General features: G+C 39.0%; 1 protein-coding gene across 3 annotated transcripts in view; it reads left to right on the top strand.

Moving 5' to 3' along the window:
* The first annotated feature begins 434 nt into the window (after nucleotides 1–434).
* Nucleotides 435–17,872, top strand: part of MFSD6 (major facilitator superfamily domain containing 6) — a 93,950-nt gene continuing 76,512 nt past the window's right edge. Inside the window, exon 1 of one of the 3 annotated variants that reach the window (XM_043994374.1) lies at nucleotides 435–673. The gene's annotated coding sequence lies outside the window, so the exon portion shown is untranslated. The remainder of the gene's footprint in view (nucleotides 674–17,872) is intronic. The other 2 variants (XM_043994372.1, XM_043994373.1) reach the window with 2 other exon arrangements.

Genomic DNA, 17,872 nt, shown 5'->3' with positions numbered 1-17,872 from the left:
CGGCCACTGTGCCCTGCCAAGTCCTCCCAGAAAGAAGGCAGAGGTAGCTCCTTCATTAGGGACGCTCAGCGCTGGGCCAGGCGCGGAAGATGGAAAATAACCCCGCCCGAGCCCTGGCCGCTTCCCTGGGAGCCTGACAGAGAGCAAGGGTTCCCAAGGGGCTTGTGCGAGGAAGAAGGGCGGGCGGCAGCATCCGCCCCAGCCGCGCAGCAGCAGCCGCGGGAGGCGGAGCGTTGCACCTGGCGCCGGGTCCTCCTCGCTGAGCCCTGAAACGGGTCCAGCCGGTAGCGTGCGGCTGCCTGCCCGCTCGGGGAGGAGGAGGAGGAGGAGGAGGAGGAGGAGGAGGAGGAAGAGGGGGAGGAGGAGAAGGGGGAGGTCGCGGCCCGGGCTAGCTGAGCTCGGCGCTCGTTCGCTCTCTGCGTCCACCGCCTCTCGGAGCGCCCACCCCCGCCTGCCAGCATCCTGCCTCCCGCTGCCACCACCCCCCCTCCCCCAGGAAGAGACGGCAGAGGGGCCGGGACCCAGCAATGGTGCTCGCTGCCCCGACGGCCCCCGCAGCTCCTCCGCCCCTCCCGGCTTCCTGCAGCGGCTCCGCACCTGCTGACAGCGGCCGCCGCCCCGGGGAAGGAGCTCCGAGCGCCTCCCGGAGCTAAGAGCCGCCGTCTCCAGCCAGGTGAGTTAGCCCAGGCTCCGGGCCGGCGGCCCGACAGTCCAGGGCTAAGGATGGGAGCGCTCGCTGCAGCTACACGTCGATGCTGTAGACTGCCATGCCCGGCCCGTTCTCCAGCCCCCAACTCAGTCCGCCTGCTCAGCGTTAGGAGTCGGGGCGTCTGGGGTGCCCGATGCTCCCCCTCTCTACCTCCCTCCCCGAGACGAATCGTCTGGCCCCCAGAACAGTTCCGAGGGGAGTGGGGGTGGGACTGGCGGGGGGTGGGGGGGGCACTGTGTCAGTATCTTGGGGGAGGAGGGATGGTTTGCCAGGGGCCCTCTAGGGAGGTTAGTAATTCTCATGCATCTCATGTGCGTGTCTACTGTCTCTGTCACCCTCGCCCTCGCTGTCTCGCTTACTAGCTTCCCCCCTTCCCCCTATTCCGTGGTTCTTTGGAGGTGGGTTTTGTTGTTTGTTTTTGTGTGCCCGGGCAAGACTGCCAACCCTACCCAGAGAGGCGCAGGGCAGGACTTCCGCAAACGTAACCTGAGCTTAGAGAAAACAAAGGGGCTGAAGAGTCAGTCCACTGTTGTTTCTGCTGCTGTTTCTGGGGAGGAGAGAGACGAATGTCCTCAACCTCCTGCTTTCTGAAGGTCCCACCCTCACTCCTGATAACAAATATCCGGCAGGAGAGTTAGGTACAGACGTTCTCCGTAGGAGAGACACACAGGAACCTCTTTCCATCTTCCCACCAGACAGGCACAGTGACTAAGATATGCCCACTTCCATTGTAGGAGGGAGAAATTGACATCTCATTTTTCACTAGCTACATACGCGCACAAAAAGAATTATTCCCGACATTCTCCAAGAGGAACTTTCCACATTCAGTGCAGGCAGCAGACTCGTAAACCAGGGCCAGCCTGACTGTACAAAACAGTGCTCTGAGATAGGTGGAGACGCACACCCCCCCAAGCATTTATTAAATGTTTGCTCTGTGTTGGGGGACAAAAAAAATGGGACAGCCTGTGTGCCTTCAAGGAACTTGCTTTCCTAAAAGGGTAGGGGAGGATAAGGAAGATAACACTCAAATATGTACAGTCATCTAAGCACAGAACAAACAGAAAATAAATTACAAAGTACTTTTGGGAAGGAGCCGAAATCCGCATATAGAATGTGGAATTTGAGCTGAGCCTTGAAGGAAGTAAAGGATTCTACAAGTTATAAGGGAGGAGGGGAGTGTATTTCAAGGCATTGGGATCAATCAGCCAGTGCAAAAGCACTGAGATGTACTTTGTTGAAGAGCAACAAGAAGATCAGGTTAGATGAACCATAGAATATGGGAAAGCAAGCATAGCAAGTAGGTGTAGGGTAGGTTGGGGTGGGGGGTGGGATGTCAAATTCTGAAGGGTGTTAAAAGTTAAACTAAACAGATCAGTTTGCATACCTTCTCCCACCAGGTACAAAGGTGAATAATTTACCTTTAAATTCAGAAAAAGGAAAAAATTCTTTATTTGCTTATACCACCTTCCTGACATCCTATTGTTTTGTTTGTTATAAAAAATTATCAAACATCTTTTTCATATAGATACCATTTATGACAGGTGACAGACTTTAACTACCTAGCACCTCAGTTTCCTCAAATTGAAGGGGATTCATTAAATCTTAGTCTTTTGAAGAGTTAGAATGGTTCATCTGGAAGATATATAATCCAGTTTGCCTATTTTAAAGATGAAGAAATTAAGGCCTGGAGAGATATACAGTGACTCACCCTTAGCAGCCCAGGTAGTAAGTTGTAGGGTAGACGTTGGAACCCAGGACTTCTGTTGACAACTCCAGGGTTCTTTCTATGATGCACCTGACAAGATGACCTCTGACTTTTTCCTTTTGTTCAAATTCTTGTTTCACGACATGACTGATGGGGAAATATGTTTAATGTGATTGCAATGTATAACCTATATTAATGATTGCTGGCTGGCTTCAGGAGGGGGAAGGGAGAAAAATTTGGAACTCAAAATCTTCCAGTGAATGTTGAAAACTATGTTTACATGTAATTGGAAAAGATAAAATAAAATACTATTAAAAAACACAAGATGACCTCTGAGAGGCCTTTAAGCTCCAACCTTGTAGGTCTCTGCTGTGAAAATCTGACAGCAGTGATGCAAATAAACATTAGGAGGTTATACATACAGTTGGCTAATAAACTGATCAGACAGATGTGGGATAAATATTTACATGACAGGGTTTTCTATTCTTATGGTGTGATACTATTCTTATGGCATATGCCAAGGGAGGATGATGTCTGGCCAGCTACAGATGAACGGACACATCATCCATAGTATCTATGTAGGGTATCCTTGACATTTATTAGCTTAGGATACTGGTTGAGATCAAGGACATTTTAAGTCTGAAAGTGGCTTGTGTTTATCAGTAGGTATTAAAAGAACATTAGGAGGAGGAGGAGCATTACTAATGAAGAAGATGTAGGAAGCTTTGGGAGACTAGGAGGGGGAAATGTTCATATTTCTGTGATATAGTTAGACCATTGAACATATTTTCAACAATTACTTCTTTTCAAATGGTTCTTGTGCATAAGCTGAGGCATTTACTACACACACAAAAACAAGAAGGTGAATTCAAAGGCAGACACCAATAGAACATAGGCATATTTATTAAGAGGTTGATCTTTCCAGTTTCTTTACTGTTTAGAAGCTTCCATTCCTCATCCCCCTACTTTAAAGCCTCCCTCTGCTTCCTGTCTCTTTCCACTAACAGATCTTAACTTCAGTGTTCGTGTGTTAATTAATGTTATCATGTGGTCTCTTCAGTGTACTCATACCTCCTTCTAGTTTGTCCATTTGGAACTGCTGCTTGGTCAGGTACAGTAAAACCCAGAGGAAGCCTATGCTTCAGTGCATAGTGTTGTTTTTCCATAACTTTTATATATGTTTATACGTTACATCAGAGGCAGCATGGCTTTGAGACTAGAAGGCTGACCTTAGAGTCCGGAAGTTCTGTGTTCATTTTTTCCTCTCCTTCCTGCTGGTAGAGTGAGCAAGAACAAATCCCTTAATCTCTTACTGACCCCCAGGCAACCCTTAGACTCTAAATTACCACAGAATAGTTGATCTGTATCAGTGGAAGGAGTTCCTCTAATGGGAATTCCCTAAACGGATGAAATTACATATATACAAGACAGATTACAGATTGTTACTAAATGCATATTCTCCATAACATATTTATGCATTTATGTGCAGTCAGATTTCCCATTACATGGTATACTTAAACTCATAGTGGGATTATCCAAGTTTTGCTTTGTTCTTTTTTCTGATGGAAGTACCAAGACACAGTAAAGTTGCTATCAACATTTGTTAAGAACTCAAAAAGTGTAAAAGCATATGAGCTTAATATTAAGTTTAGTTGGTTGTGTATATGTGTTTGTATAAATACGTAGTTTGATCTATTTCAATGAATTCACTTTATACCAAACTCGGTGTTTTTCACTTATCTCTTTCCCTGATGATCATAAGTATTCAAGGATTTACTATATTTAATCTAGAAAATCATTAGGATGGAAAACAGTAAGTCTAGGTGGGGTAGAAACCAGAAAGGTTAGGATAGATCTTAGGAATTGCAAATATTAAGGGAAAAAAAAAAGATTGCTATTCTTAGGGGCAGTGTGGTATTATGGGTACAGTATTGGACTTGAAGTTAGTAGTACTTGAGTTCAAATCCATCTCAGACACTGTGTGGCCCTGGGTAAGTCACTTAGTCTCTCTGAACCTCAGTTTCCTCATCAGTAAAAAAGTAGTACTTATAGTTCCTATCCCACAGGGTTGTGGGGAGGATAAAATGAGACACTATATGTAAAGCTCTTTTGCAAATTTTAAATGCACTCTGTAAATGTCATCTACTATTCTTAGACACCTGGTTTTTTTACCTTTTCTGATGCTTACTTGTAGCTTGTGTTTTAGCACTCACTCTCTTGTTTTAACCCAGGATGCTTTTGTGCTGTTCGATAGATAGATAGAGGTCAGTAATATATATATATATATATATATACATATATATATATATATATATATATATCAGTACAGAAATAATTCCTTTGGGTAGAGTGATGTCATTTGGTTGTTGTGCCCTCTGTAGTTCTTTAAAGGGTAAAGCCACTCCCAGTGAAGGGAGAAGAGGTACCATGTTCCTCAAATAAACTGGAGCAGCCTTTTTTACTTCATTTTCTAGTTTGTGTCAGTGACATAACAGAGAAACAGCAAGCTGTGATGTTTACATGGTACATGTTATCCACAAGGCCACAGTTATTTGTTTTATTATATAAAATATATTAAGAGAAGACACTCTTAAGAGACAACTCATAGTATTTCCATTTGGCCTTAGCTTGAGATAAATCAGATTTTACAGAAACTGAAAAGGGAAAAAGAACCTGTGTGTGCGTGCGCGCGCTTATATAGATAGGCTTCTTTTAAGAATTATTCAAATTCAGCTGCAGGAGAACATCTTGAAAATGATATTATTGTCACATTAATTTAAGGAAGAGACATTCAGAAAACTTTAATCTGCCATCCAGCATGTCATTCATTTAAAGGTTCTAATTGTATTTCAGGTTATGAAAGTAGGATTCAGGAAGCTCTGTTGCTAGGTAACTCCCCAATAAGCTCTGAGAAATCAACACAGAGTTCTATTTTTGGCCAACTGAGTCATAGAAAATTTAAGATCCTCCTGGAAAAATTAATTTGCCATAACCCATAGCATGCATGGCATTTGAATTAGGGGTTAAAGAAGTATTTTCAATCCAACAGGACCAAAGAGGAACTGTTTTCCATAGGCCAGGAGCCACAAAGAGGAGACACTAGATTGAGAAAATTCTGTGGGCTGAATCTAGGGGAGGAAATGGAGTAAGCATTTATAGAGCACCTACTTTGTACAGGCACTATGCTAAATGCTTCTTTACAAATGTTATCTCATTTGATCTTCACAACCCTGGAAGGTAGGTGCTATTATTATTCCCATTTTTATAGTTGAGGAAACTGAGGCAGACAGAAGCTAAAGGAGCACTGGTAAGATTGTGTCTGAGGCTGGATTTGAACTCAGGTCTAGCTGAGTCCAGGCCCAGTACTCTATATACTGCCCCACCAAGATGATTTACTGAATTGACATTTGGGTAGTTTTAAGCTGAGTTGTTAGAATCTGATATCAAAGGGTGGTAGATCTAGGCTCCAGACAGAAAGCATTGTGTTTCCTTAGTGACTCAAAGAACTATGATTGAGGGGAGGGAGAGAGAAAAATTTGAAACTAGAAATCTTATAAAAACAAATGTTGAAAACTATCTCTAAATGTAACTGGAAAATAATAAAAATATTTATATGGAAAATTTTTTTAAAAGAACTATGATTAGGGGCAGCTAGGTGGCGCAGTGGATAAAGCACCGGCCCTGAAGTCAGGAGTACCTGAGTTCAAATCCGGCCTCAGACACTTAACACTTACTAGCTGTGTGACCTTGGGCAAGTCACTTAACCCCAAAAGCCTCACTAAAAAAAAAAAAAGAACTATGATTGGTCGGAAAATATAAGAATAGGGAAAACTGTGAAGTAGAACTGAAACTATAAAAATGAAATTAATGTTTCAGACAAGCAAAAAAAAAAGATAGAAACCAATCTTGAAATTACATGCCTATGTTTAGTTTGAGCTGCTCTCCGTAGTAATTAAATAGCTCTTGCAGTCTATTCAGCAACAAAAATGAAAATCTCTGACCTCAAAGGGCATGTATTCTACTAAGCAGCTTGTGATTTGGGGAATTTTGTTTCACTATTCTTGGCTTCAATTTCCCCATGTCTAAAAATGGTCTCCAAAGTTCCTTCCAGCCCTATCAATGATCCAATGTACCTTAGAGGATGTTGGAGGGAGGGGGAGGAAGAGGGAAACTTTGTAAGAGAAGTGAAATCAGAAGCCATGGTCCTAGTCAAGGGAAGAGGAAGTATTCCGAAAGAGGAGCAGGTCATTACTATCAAAAGTTGAAACTTTGTCAAAAAGAACTAGGAATGGGAAAACACTATTGAATCTGACAATCAAGAAGTGACTAAACCAATAAACATGTATTAAACAACTACTATGTATCAGGTAACGAAATAAGAAAAGGGATACAAAAAGAGGCAAAAGACAGTTCCTGCCCTTAAGGAGCATGCAAACAAATGTATACAAAGCAAACTGTATACAAGATAAATAGAAAATAATTAACATAGGGAAGGTATTAGAATTAAGAAATGATGGGAAAGGCTTCCAGTAGAAGCCAGGAAGGTCAGTAGTCAGAGCAGAGGAGGGAGGGTATTTCAGACATGCAGAGAGAATGCTCATAGCTGAGAGATGGAGTGTCTAGTTGGAGGAATAGCCAGGAAGCCAGTGTCATTGGACCAAAGAGTATGAGTTGAGGAAGTAGGTAAGGTGTGAGAAGATTGGAAAGGTTGGAGGGGGCTAGGTTATGAAGGGCTTTGAATGCCAAACAGCATTTTGTATTTGATCTTGAAGGCAATTGGGAGCCACTGGAGTTTGTTGAGCAGAGCAGTGACATGATTGGACCTTCACCCTAGGAAAATCACTTTGATACTTGAATGGGGGGTTGATTGGAGTAGAAATAAACTTGAGACAGGCAGCCCCACCAGCAACTATTGCAATAATATTTTTTTTTTTTTTTAGCGAGGCAGTTGGGGTTAAGTGACTTGCCCAGGGTCACACAGCTAGTAAGTGTTAAGTGTCTGAGGCCGGATTTGAACTCAGGCACTCCTGACTCCAGGGCTGGTGCTCTATCCATTGTGCCATCTAGCTGCCCCAGTGCTCCATCTAGCTGCCCCTATTGCAATAATCTTGGTTCGAGGCATGATAAGGGCTTTCACTAGAGTGGTGGAAGTGTCAGAAGAGAGATGAGCTCCCTAGAGATGTTGCAGAAGTGAAACTGACAGACTCTGGCAATAGATTGTATGGATGGTGTGGTGAGAGACAGTGAGGAATCCAGGATGATGCCTCCATTGGGAGTCTGATGAACTGGGAGGATGTTGATACCCTCTATTATAATAGGGTGGGTAGGAGGTAGGGAGGGGTTAAGGGGAAAGATAATGAGTAGTGTTTTGGACAACTGATTTCAAGATGTCTACTGAATATCTAATTCAAGATGTCTAAAAGGCAACCCCAAAGGACTAATGATGAAGCATACTATCCATCTCCAAAGAAAGAACTGATACTTATTGAACACAGACTGAAGCATGCTATTTTCAGTTTCTTTTATTTTTTCTTTTATTCAAGTTTTCTTATACAAAATTACTAATATGATAATGTTTTACATAATTGCACATGTATAACCTATATCTGATTGTTTACCACTTCAGAAAGGGGGTGGGAGAAGAGGGAGGGAAGGAGGAATAAAATTCAGAACTCAAAACTTTAAATAATAAAAAATTTTATTATTTTTTTAAAAAAAGAAAAGATGTCTAAGAGGCAGTTGGAAATGTGAGCTGATGAGATCACAACATGTTGTGGTATATAGAGAGAAGAAGTAGAAAAAATATATGGAATGATTCATGAATTTGCATGTCATCGAGGGGTTCAGAGTACCCTTGGAAAGGGGAGTCTCAGTTGGATGGTTCACAAGCCAGATAGCAAGGGTTGAGTAGTGAGTAGGTGCTGAGGAAGTGGAAGCTAAAATGTACACAATTATTTCTAGGATTTTGGCAATGAAAGGGAGAAGAGATGTAGAATAGCTTTGAGGAATGGCAGGATCAAATAAAGGTTTTTAAAGGATGGGGTTGACCTGATCATTTTTCTAGGAAGTAGATGAATAGTGTTGGAGGAAGAGAGAAAAAGAAATCAGAGATTTTTTAAAAATCATGATCAAAGGGGTAGGCTCCCAGAGTGGTTGAGATAGAGTGAAGAGGACAAGTTAGAATTGACCTTGGCAAGTAATCCATCCTCTTCAGAGAATGAGTTACAGAGGAGAGATAGGGCACAAATCATGAAAGGGAGTTATAGTGGGGGGACGGCAGAGAAGGGAGTTCATGCTGGATGGCTTCTATGTTCTTATTAAAGTAGGAGATGAAGCATCTGCTGAGGGTAAGTCAGGGAGTAGAGAGGCTTGGAAACCAGAAGATCCTAAAAGGTTTGGATCAGCAGCTGAGGGCAATGAGATAGAGTCAAGGAAGAAACGACAAAGGAAAACATTTTGTAGTGCAGCCAGCTGTGTGTGAGTCTGGATAGCAGGAATTTGTAGAGGACCCACCAGTCTTGATGCTGTAGGTTCTTTTGACATTTAGCAGCTTAATTATATGAGTTAAGAAGGTGGATGGTGTTGTGTGCATTGTTGATTGTCCTATTTAAAAGGTATTTTCTGTAGATTTATGTTTGAATAATAAACATATGCCAACATGAAGTTCATCTCCCCTTCTCTTGCATTCCCCTTCCCAGTCAGTTGACAAGTCTCAATGAAGGCCATATGATTGTCCTTTAAACAGAAAAAAGCCCCAACTTTTATAGCATATATTTTTAAATGACCCTTCCATGATAATAACATTTTTTCACTAATGGGATATAGATCATGCCTTTATGGTTTTAACCTATAGGAAAAGCTCTATCATCTCTGTTGATAACTTTACTTTAGTAGGTTCATTATTACTCCTCTGATGGAATTAAAAATAAATCTAACTTCAGAGTATAATGCATTACACACATAATAAATATACACATTACTGTTTGAGGATATAATGCTTTCAAGGGGATAATTTAAAGCAACAAATTAATAGAAAAATATTGAAGATAGCCAGATGTCTGAAAAAAAATTTTTAAATGATAGATTCTGATTTAGTAGCACTCAAACAAAATTAGACTTGAGAAATCAAAATCTAGACATTTTGGTTAGGATTTTTCTTTACATTTTGCTTTCTCCCCAACCATTAACAGTCTCTGAAATTTTGACCAATTGATATACTCAATAAGGCATTACTGACTAGCAGTAAATTCTCTACTAGTGGCTGGCTCCAGTACTTCTCCTTCAAGTGGATGTGGCTTTATAGAGGATTGGAGTATGGGGAAAGCCTTTTTTTACACTTCCAAGTTATCTTGTGTTGAAACTTGAAATGTATTTTCCTTCATACCCAATGTTATAAATAGTGGCAATGTAGTTTACACCCTTTTCAACAACTAATTTACCATTTAAAAAAGGAAATTACCTGCAAATACAAGCATTTATTTGAATTTCATTGTCTGTTTTTGTTAGTTGAAATAAATAGGCTTGGGTTCTGTTTTAAATAAGCATGTGTAATTTCACTTTAAAACATACTATATACCTTGCATTCTTATTAATTCATTTTAAGCATTTTCATTGCCCTATTCTTAAAATTTTATTCTTCTTCTTGGAGAAGGTGGAACTCAGAAGACAGGAATCAAAGCCTCATATTCCAGGCTGCTATAATAAGAATTTGATTATTTGCTGTTCACTCGCCACCTGGTTTATGCAAGAAGCAGGATGAAAGTGTGTTCTTTGGTTTTTCACAAACCATACTTTCCTGGCACAAACTTAATCATAATCCTAACGCTGACAAATAAGAATTTAGCTCTACAGTATGGCTAAAAGATCCTACTTATAAAATTGTCTTTGATGTTTATCCTTTGTTTATTCAGACACAAGTGGTTGAAATCAGGTTACTTTTGTTTTGTTTTGTTTTGTTTCTATAGTGTTAGGTAGGTTTGAAAGCTTTTCTTTTCCAACTCTCCTTTCTACCCCAGCCTTTACTAGAAAGAAAACAATTTCTTCTCCTGTAATTCCTGTCCCTTTAATAAATCAAAGCAGAAAGTATATAATATAGGATTTAAGCTCTTAGCATTTTAGGTTTATTGTTTTACCAATATAATTTTTTCAGTATAGATTCTGGATGATTCAGTACTCTTAACTATTTAAAATAATTAGCTGTTTCTACCTTAGATTTACTTAATTATCATTCAGGAGGTTCAGCTGACTGTTCTCTGTCAGGAGACAAGTGGATTTTATCAGGCTCGATAGTTCACAAACATCCATCAATAAGATGAATATCTGAAAGACAACTCTGATTAAATCCTTTGATGTGCTACCATAAAAGAGAATAGGAGGTCATGATTGAGCTTAAAACTATATCAGGGCATTCACAAAGTTCAGAATCATTAAAGATTCTTAGTATTGCTAATTTTGATATGATGATTTAGATTAGCCTTGCAAATTATCAGGGATCTGTAGGCCCACCACCTGAAAGAAATATTTTACCTTAGGGGAGATTCATCTCCTTTGAAATAACCATGTAATAAAATACCATATGCATTGTACTGCCCATTTTTAGGCTGCTAATGCTCAGGGTAGATAGATAGATAGATAGATAGATAGATAGATAGATAGATAGATAGATAGATAGATAGATAGATAGATAGATAGATAGATAGATAGATAGGAACATAATATAATTAACAAACTTTTTAATTGAATTTGTATTTAGTAAAGATTTATTTTCTTTCCCTCCCCGTATTAAAAAAAACATTTGTAACAAATATGAACAGTCCAGCAAAGTAAAAGCCCACATTAGCCATGTCAAAAATGTATATCTATTCTCTATCTTGAATCCATCACCTCTCAGTCAATGCCCATACTTCATCACAGATCCTCTGAAATCACAATTGGTCATTGCTTTGATTAGAGTTCTTAAGTTGTTCAATGTTAACATTTATTGAGAGTCTGTCCATATCAGTGCATCTCAAAGAATATTCCAGGAATTGTGTGAAATTTAGACTTGCAAACACATGAGTATGTTTGATTTTCCTGACCCATAGTTTGCCAGTATAGCTCATGGCAAAGAATAACCCTGTGCCATTAGCAAAAGAAATTTGAATCCTACTTGGCTACTGCGTACAGTCACTATGTCAGGATTTTGAGGTCATTGTTCCTGCCCTCAAGGGGCTTAAAATCTAGTTTGAGGGACAAGAGCATGTAAAAAGATAGATAAAAATATAAGGTAACAAAAAAAAAAGCTTAGGAATTGAGAGGAGAAAATGACCTTACCAGGTATGGGAAGGGCACATTAAAGCTGTGTTTTGGAATGCTGATTATTTCTGAGTCAGTGTACAAGGTTACTTTGGGTACAATTTATTCTAAAAGGGTACCCTTACATGAATATTAACATAATTAATTGTATTCCAGTCTTGTAGGAAAAAACCCAAATATCAAAAGTTAAATTCTTGGTATAGTGACACTTAGTGACACCATTTATACATTTTATTTTATTGATTTATCTTTTTAAGTCACATTTTAAAGTTTTAGTAATGAATTTTGTTTTTTATATATAGTCATTTCCCCATATGCCACCCTCCTCTGCTGAATCTTATTTATTTATTTTTGATTTATGGAATAAAATAAGCATTTCCATAACAGTACAATAAAAAATACAATAAAAAAGATGATTGCACATGGAACTGCAAATCTGATATGCACAACTTGATATTCCTTTCAAATATACAACTAAATTATCATGTAACTTTTATTCCTTTTTTTTGTTCTCACCTTGGGTCCCCCCTCCCCACCCTGGTCTAGAGATGGCTACCATTTTCTTTTTCTGGCAGGGCAATGAGGGTGAAGTGACTTGCCCAGGGTCACACAGCTAGTAAGTATTAAGTGTCTGAGGCCGGATTTGAACTCAGGTCTTCCTGAATCCAGGGCGAGTGCTTTCTCCACTATGCCACCTAGCTGCCCCTGATGGCTATCATTTTCAATCCATACCACAAACTTAAAAGTTTTACATTTTACTCCCCAATATGAAATGTTCATTTCAGCTACGTTATCTTCCTTTCTGTACCCTGAACCTATCATGTTATTATGAACTCTTAGTGGTCACTGACTCTTGATGTTCTCTGTCTCCTCTGACAGCTTTCTCTTCCTCTCTAGAGACCCAAATCCTACCCTTTCTTTAGAACCCTGACTCCCGTAGCTCCTGATCATCACCACCTTCACTGGATTCCTGTGACCCTTCTCATCTCTACTGCTCCTATTGGCACTTAATCCTATATTGGTTTGAATTGTTACCTGTTTCACAATTATATACATCTTTATGCACATATATGTTTTTGTATATAATCGTCATCTAATTTTTCTTTTGCACAGCCTTTGGAGGCGACCTAGCTAAATACTGTGTACCTGTTAGACTCTTAATAGTTAATGAATGAATATATTCCTAATAAAATTCAATATTTTATCTTCTCTGTCCTTTAGAAATCTAAATTCTTTCTAACTGAAATCACACTTAATCACCCATGAACTGTTGGGCTGCTAGGTGGCACAGTGGATAGGGTTCCAAAGCCTATCAGGAAGACTCATCTTCCTGAGTTCAAATCTAACCTCAGACACTGGCTGTGTGACTCTGGAAAGATCACTTAATCCTATTTGCCTTATTTTCCCTATCTGTCACATGAGCTGGAGAAGGAAATGGCAAACCACTCCAGTATCTCTGCCAAGAAAATCTCAAAAGAGGTCATGAGGGATCAGACACACCTGAAATGAATGAACAACAACAATAAGAAGCCCATGAATTTTGATTATACAATCCTGTGTTATGTTGTCAGTCCAAATCATTCATGAACTAACTTTTTACTTTGTGGAGCACCCATTCTTCTTGATGTACTTTCCTTCCTTGGTTTCTTGTAGTTCTCTTACCTGTGGCTTTTCCCCTTTTCTTACTGTCATTTCTTAGCTGGGTTTTTTTTTTCTACATACCTTATCTTATTCAGAGACATGGTTTCAGTTATCATTGCTTTTTGAATGAATCTGAAGGCTATATTACCATCCCTAACTTCTAGTCAGAAGACTCTCATTTCCAACTGTCTATTGGAAATCATGTTCAACTGAAACTTCAATCACATGATGTTTAAAACCAACTCATCTTTTCTTTTTAAATCTGCTCCTCCTACTTCATATTGTTGTCTGTGGGGAAACTATTTACCATGCTTATAACCTCTGTATCTAATTCCTCCTGCATTCCAAATATCCAATTATGTCCTATCAATTCTATCTAGTATCTGTTGAATCCATCCCCTTCTTCTCATTCCCCTCTTCCCAACCTTGTCTTCATTTAATATTATAGCCTCTGATAATGGTTTTCTTTTTTTTCTTTTTTTTTAATGTATAAGGTATTTTATTTTTTCCGTTACATGTAAAGATAGTTCTCAACTTTTGTTTATACTCTGATAATGGTTTTCATATCTTCTAGAGTCCCTTCATTCCCTGTAGGACTTCCTAATGTATAGATAGGTCTGATCACGTGATCCTCCATTCAAAAATCTTCAATATCTCACCAATATCTGTCAAATAAAGTCCATATTCCCCACTAGTTATTCAAGGTTCCTCCACAATCTGGTTCTAGCTTTCTTTTCCAGCTTTCTCTGTCACTACTTCTCCCCACACACTCTGATTTCAGCCAGTCTTCATCCCCTGCACATACCCTATACATGTCTTTTTTTTTTACTCATATTGTTCCTTATGAGTGAAATGCGCTTTCTCTCCTCTCTTTTGCCTTAGTTCCACCCCATCAATTCTGAAGCTGCTTAGGCATAATTCAAATGCCCCCTTTTTTCATGAAGTCTTTTCCTGATCATCTTAGTTGAAAGCAATTTCTCCATAATCTGATTTCCTGGCGCTTTGTACTCCAATTATACCCTTATTGTGCTCCAATTTATATTTAATTTTCTTATATACACGGTTTATCATCCCTACCAGAATATAAATTTTTCAATATTGCTCCATCACTGCTTAGCAAAATATAGGGCACATGGTGTTCACTCTAATAGATGTTTGGCATTGGGAACTCTAAATTCCTGTTTCTATATTATAGCCCATTTTTGACAGTAAGGCATTGTGGAACAGCTGTCTTTCACTTTTTCATACTAAAGAAGGCTAGATAGAGCACAGATCTTTTAAATGTGTGGATAACCTAACTACTACATTCATTAATGTAGTTTTGGGTTAACCAATCAAACTTAGCAGTGATTTGTGTTATGTACTTAGATGTGTCATAAATGTACACTTTCAGATCCCTTCTCCCATCACGTTTGTAGCTTCTCTTGCCACTTGTGTAAAGCCACAGGTTTGGGAAAAAGCAATCAGAATGCCTATATGGATGAACCAGCCACATTTTCCTAATTAGGCATCAGGACCTAAGTATTATGTTATATTTAAGGAACTTGTACTTAGTAAAATTGGTAGAGTTGGTGATTATTCCTTCAGCTTCATAGGGTTCTTCTAGCTTGTGAGCTTTGCCTCATATCTGAAAATGACACTTAACCTTAGTACTCAGAGTTCCATTGAGTCACTGAGAATGTTCATTTAAATGGGCATTAATTATGTGGTATATTTTAATAGATGTGTTCATATGAATTATTGGCCTTACTAATTCCTTGAAGTGAATTAAAGACTGTACCTTGATAAAGGCATAATGTTCTTTGCTGTAAATGTTAAGATTCTTAAGGAATGAATGAAAAGGCATTTGTAAAGCATTTATTACATATGAGGCACTGTGCTAAGTACTGTACAAATGGATATAAATTGAAAAAAAATTTTTTTAATTAGAAGGGAATAGTAAATAGAAATAAAAAATAAAAAAGTGAGACAGTCCCTGGCACATATTCATATGTCAGTCTCTCTCTCTCTCTCTCTCTCTCTCTCTCTCTCTCTCTCTCTCTCTCTCTCTCCCTTTCCCTCTCCCTCTCCTTCCCTCCTTCCCTTCCTCCCTCCTTTGGCACACTCATTTGGTTATTAATCATGTGCCTCCACTCTTGGAGATTCTCCCTGTTGTCTTTAAGTTATTGTTAAAATCTGATACAATTATTTGAATTTTCCCATGTTTATGTTTCATCTTTCTAAATAGACTACAAATTCCTCAAGGCCAGGTACTCAGTCTTTTTAAGTTGATAATTTAAAAATTATTTTAAAAACTACATAGCCTCAAAACTAACAAAAAAATTTAACCACTATAACTGTATAATCAGAATTATTTGTAATCAAATATACTTAATTAGCATTTAACAACATGTTCTCTTCAGTTGAACAAACATCTAAATATTAACTGCGTGCAATACACAGTACCCAACACTGGCCAAAAATTACAGAACTAAAAATTAAACAGCCTCTGACTTCAGGGAGCTTAATAGAGGAGAGGATACAAAATATATACAAGTAAATAAAAACAAGTTATATACAACATAATACACGTTAAGAGAGAGATGAAGAGAGTGAGACACACACAGAGGATGCTGATAATTTGTGTGATAAGGAAACTAAATGTTGAAGTTGATGCCTGAGCTGTAACTTTGAAAGAAGCTAGGAACTCTATGAGGCAGAATTAAGGAAGGAATGCATTCTAGACAGAAAGAGAAGGAATTTTCCATTAATTCTAGTAGCATCTTGGCTTGTCCTTCAAAATTGATCTTGCCCACAGTCACATTCATTCCAGAAAAGGAGCCATTTGTGCAAAGGCATGGAAGCAGCTGTCAGAATGTCATGTATACATAGCAGCTATATGGCCAGTTTGGAATGGAGGCTCTGCACATGGGAGCAATATGAAATAAGACTGGAAAGGTATGTAGGAGCTAGAATGTGAAGGGTTTTAAATGCCAGGTTAAGGATTTTGTATTTTATTCTAGAGGAAATGGATGGCCATTAAAGATTATTTTTGAATATGTGTATATGGGGAAGTGGTGACCTGATCAGGTCTGTGTTTTACAATGATCAATTTGGCATCTGTAGAGAGGATAGACAAGAGGGAAAGATTGGAAACTAATTAGGAAGCTATTGCATTGGTCCAGGCAAGAGGTGATGAAAGTCTGAAGCATAGGATAGAGGCTCTGTCATTGGAGATAGGAGAAGAATGCAAGAGATAATGTGAAGGTAGAGTCCATAAGATTTTTCAACTGATTGAAGATGGAGATTGAAGGAGACGGAAGAGTTGAAGAAGACTCCAGTGTATTGAATGGGTGTGGGGCTAGGGAAGGGACTGGAAAGATGGTGGTACCGTCAACAGAAATGGGAAAGTTTGGAGGAAGGATTTTTAAAAAATACAATCAGATCCATTTTGTTGGTCTTTCCAGGTTTTTCTAATAGTATCTTGTTCATCATAACCTAAATAAAGTACCTTAAACTTGACAAAGAATTTTCTTCATATTAGCCCAGCAAAGTCATCATAACGATTTCCCTCCATACTATTCCCTTCCCATGATATTTACTCTATTTTCTATCTTCTTTTAAACTATTCCTCCTCAAAAGTGTTTTACTTCTGACTGTCCCCTCCCCTGCTCTGCACTCCCTTTTTTTTCACCCTTCCTTCCTTATCCTCTTCCCCTCATACTTTCCTTTAGGGTTAAATATATTTCTCCTCCCAACTGGGTGTGAATGTTATTCCCTCCATGAGCCAACTCTGATGAGTTTAAGGTCTTTGAGCTAATTCTATGTTTCAAATTTTCTTCCTCCCTCTCTCCTCAACCCTCCCTATGAAATCAAAATATGTTAAGTTAAAATTTGGGGTGTCCTAGTAGAAGTATCTAGTTGGCAATTAACAACAAGGAACTGAAGTTAGGAGAGTGATTAAGGCTATATTTATATATATTTGCATGGAGGTGATAACTGAAAACCAATCAATCCATAAACATTTGTTAAGCACCTACTATATGCCAGGTACTGTGCTGAGTGCTGGAGATACAAAAAAAAGGCAAAAGACTCAAGGAACTTACAACCCAATGACAGACACAACATGCAAACAAATATAAACAAAGCAAGGTAAATATAGAATAAATAGGAATTAATTAGCAGAAGGAAGACACCAGAATCAAGAGGGGGTGGGGAATATTTCCATTAGAAAGTGGAATTTTGGTTGGGACTTGGAAGATAAGTAATCAGAGTAGATGAAGGGGAACATTCCAAGCAGTGGGAATAGCCAGAGAGAATGCCTGGAGTCAAGAGATAGAATGTTTTGTTTGTAGAACAGCCTGCAGGCCAGTGTCACTGGATCAAAGCCACATATCAGGGTGTAAGGTGTAAGAAGACTGGAAAGGTAAGTGAGGGCTAGATTATGATGGATTTTGAATGCCCAACAGAACATTTTTGTATTTGCTCCTAGAGGCAATAGGGAGCTACTAGAGTTTATTGAATAGGGGACCAACATGATAGGC

Source organism: Dromiciops gliroides, chromosome 3, assembly GCF_019393635.1.
Source record: "Dromiciops gliroides isolate mDroGli1 chromosome 3, mDroGli1.pri, whole genome shotgun sequence".
In the NCBI taxonomy this organism is placed as follows: Eukaryota; Metazoa; Chordata; class Mammalia; order Microbiotheria; family Microbiotheriidae; genus Dromiciops; species Dromiciops gliroides.
This window is presented reverse-complemented; position numbering and strand designations above follow the sequence as displayed.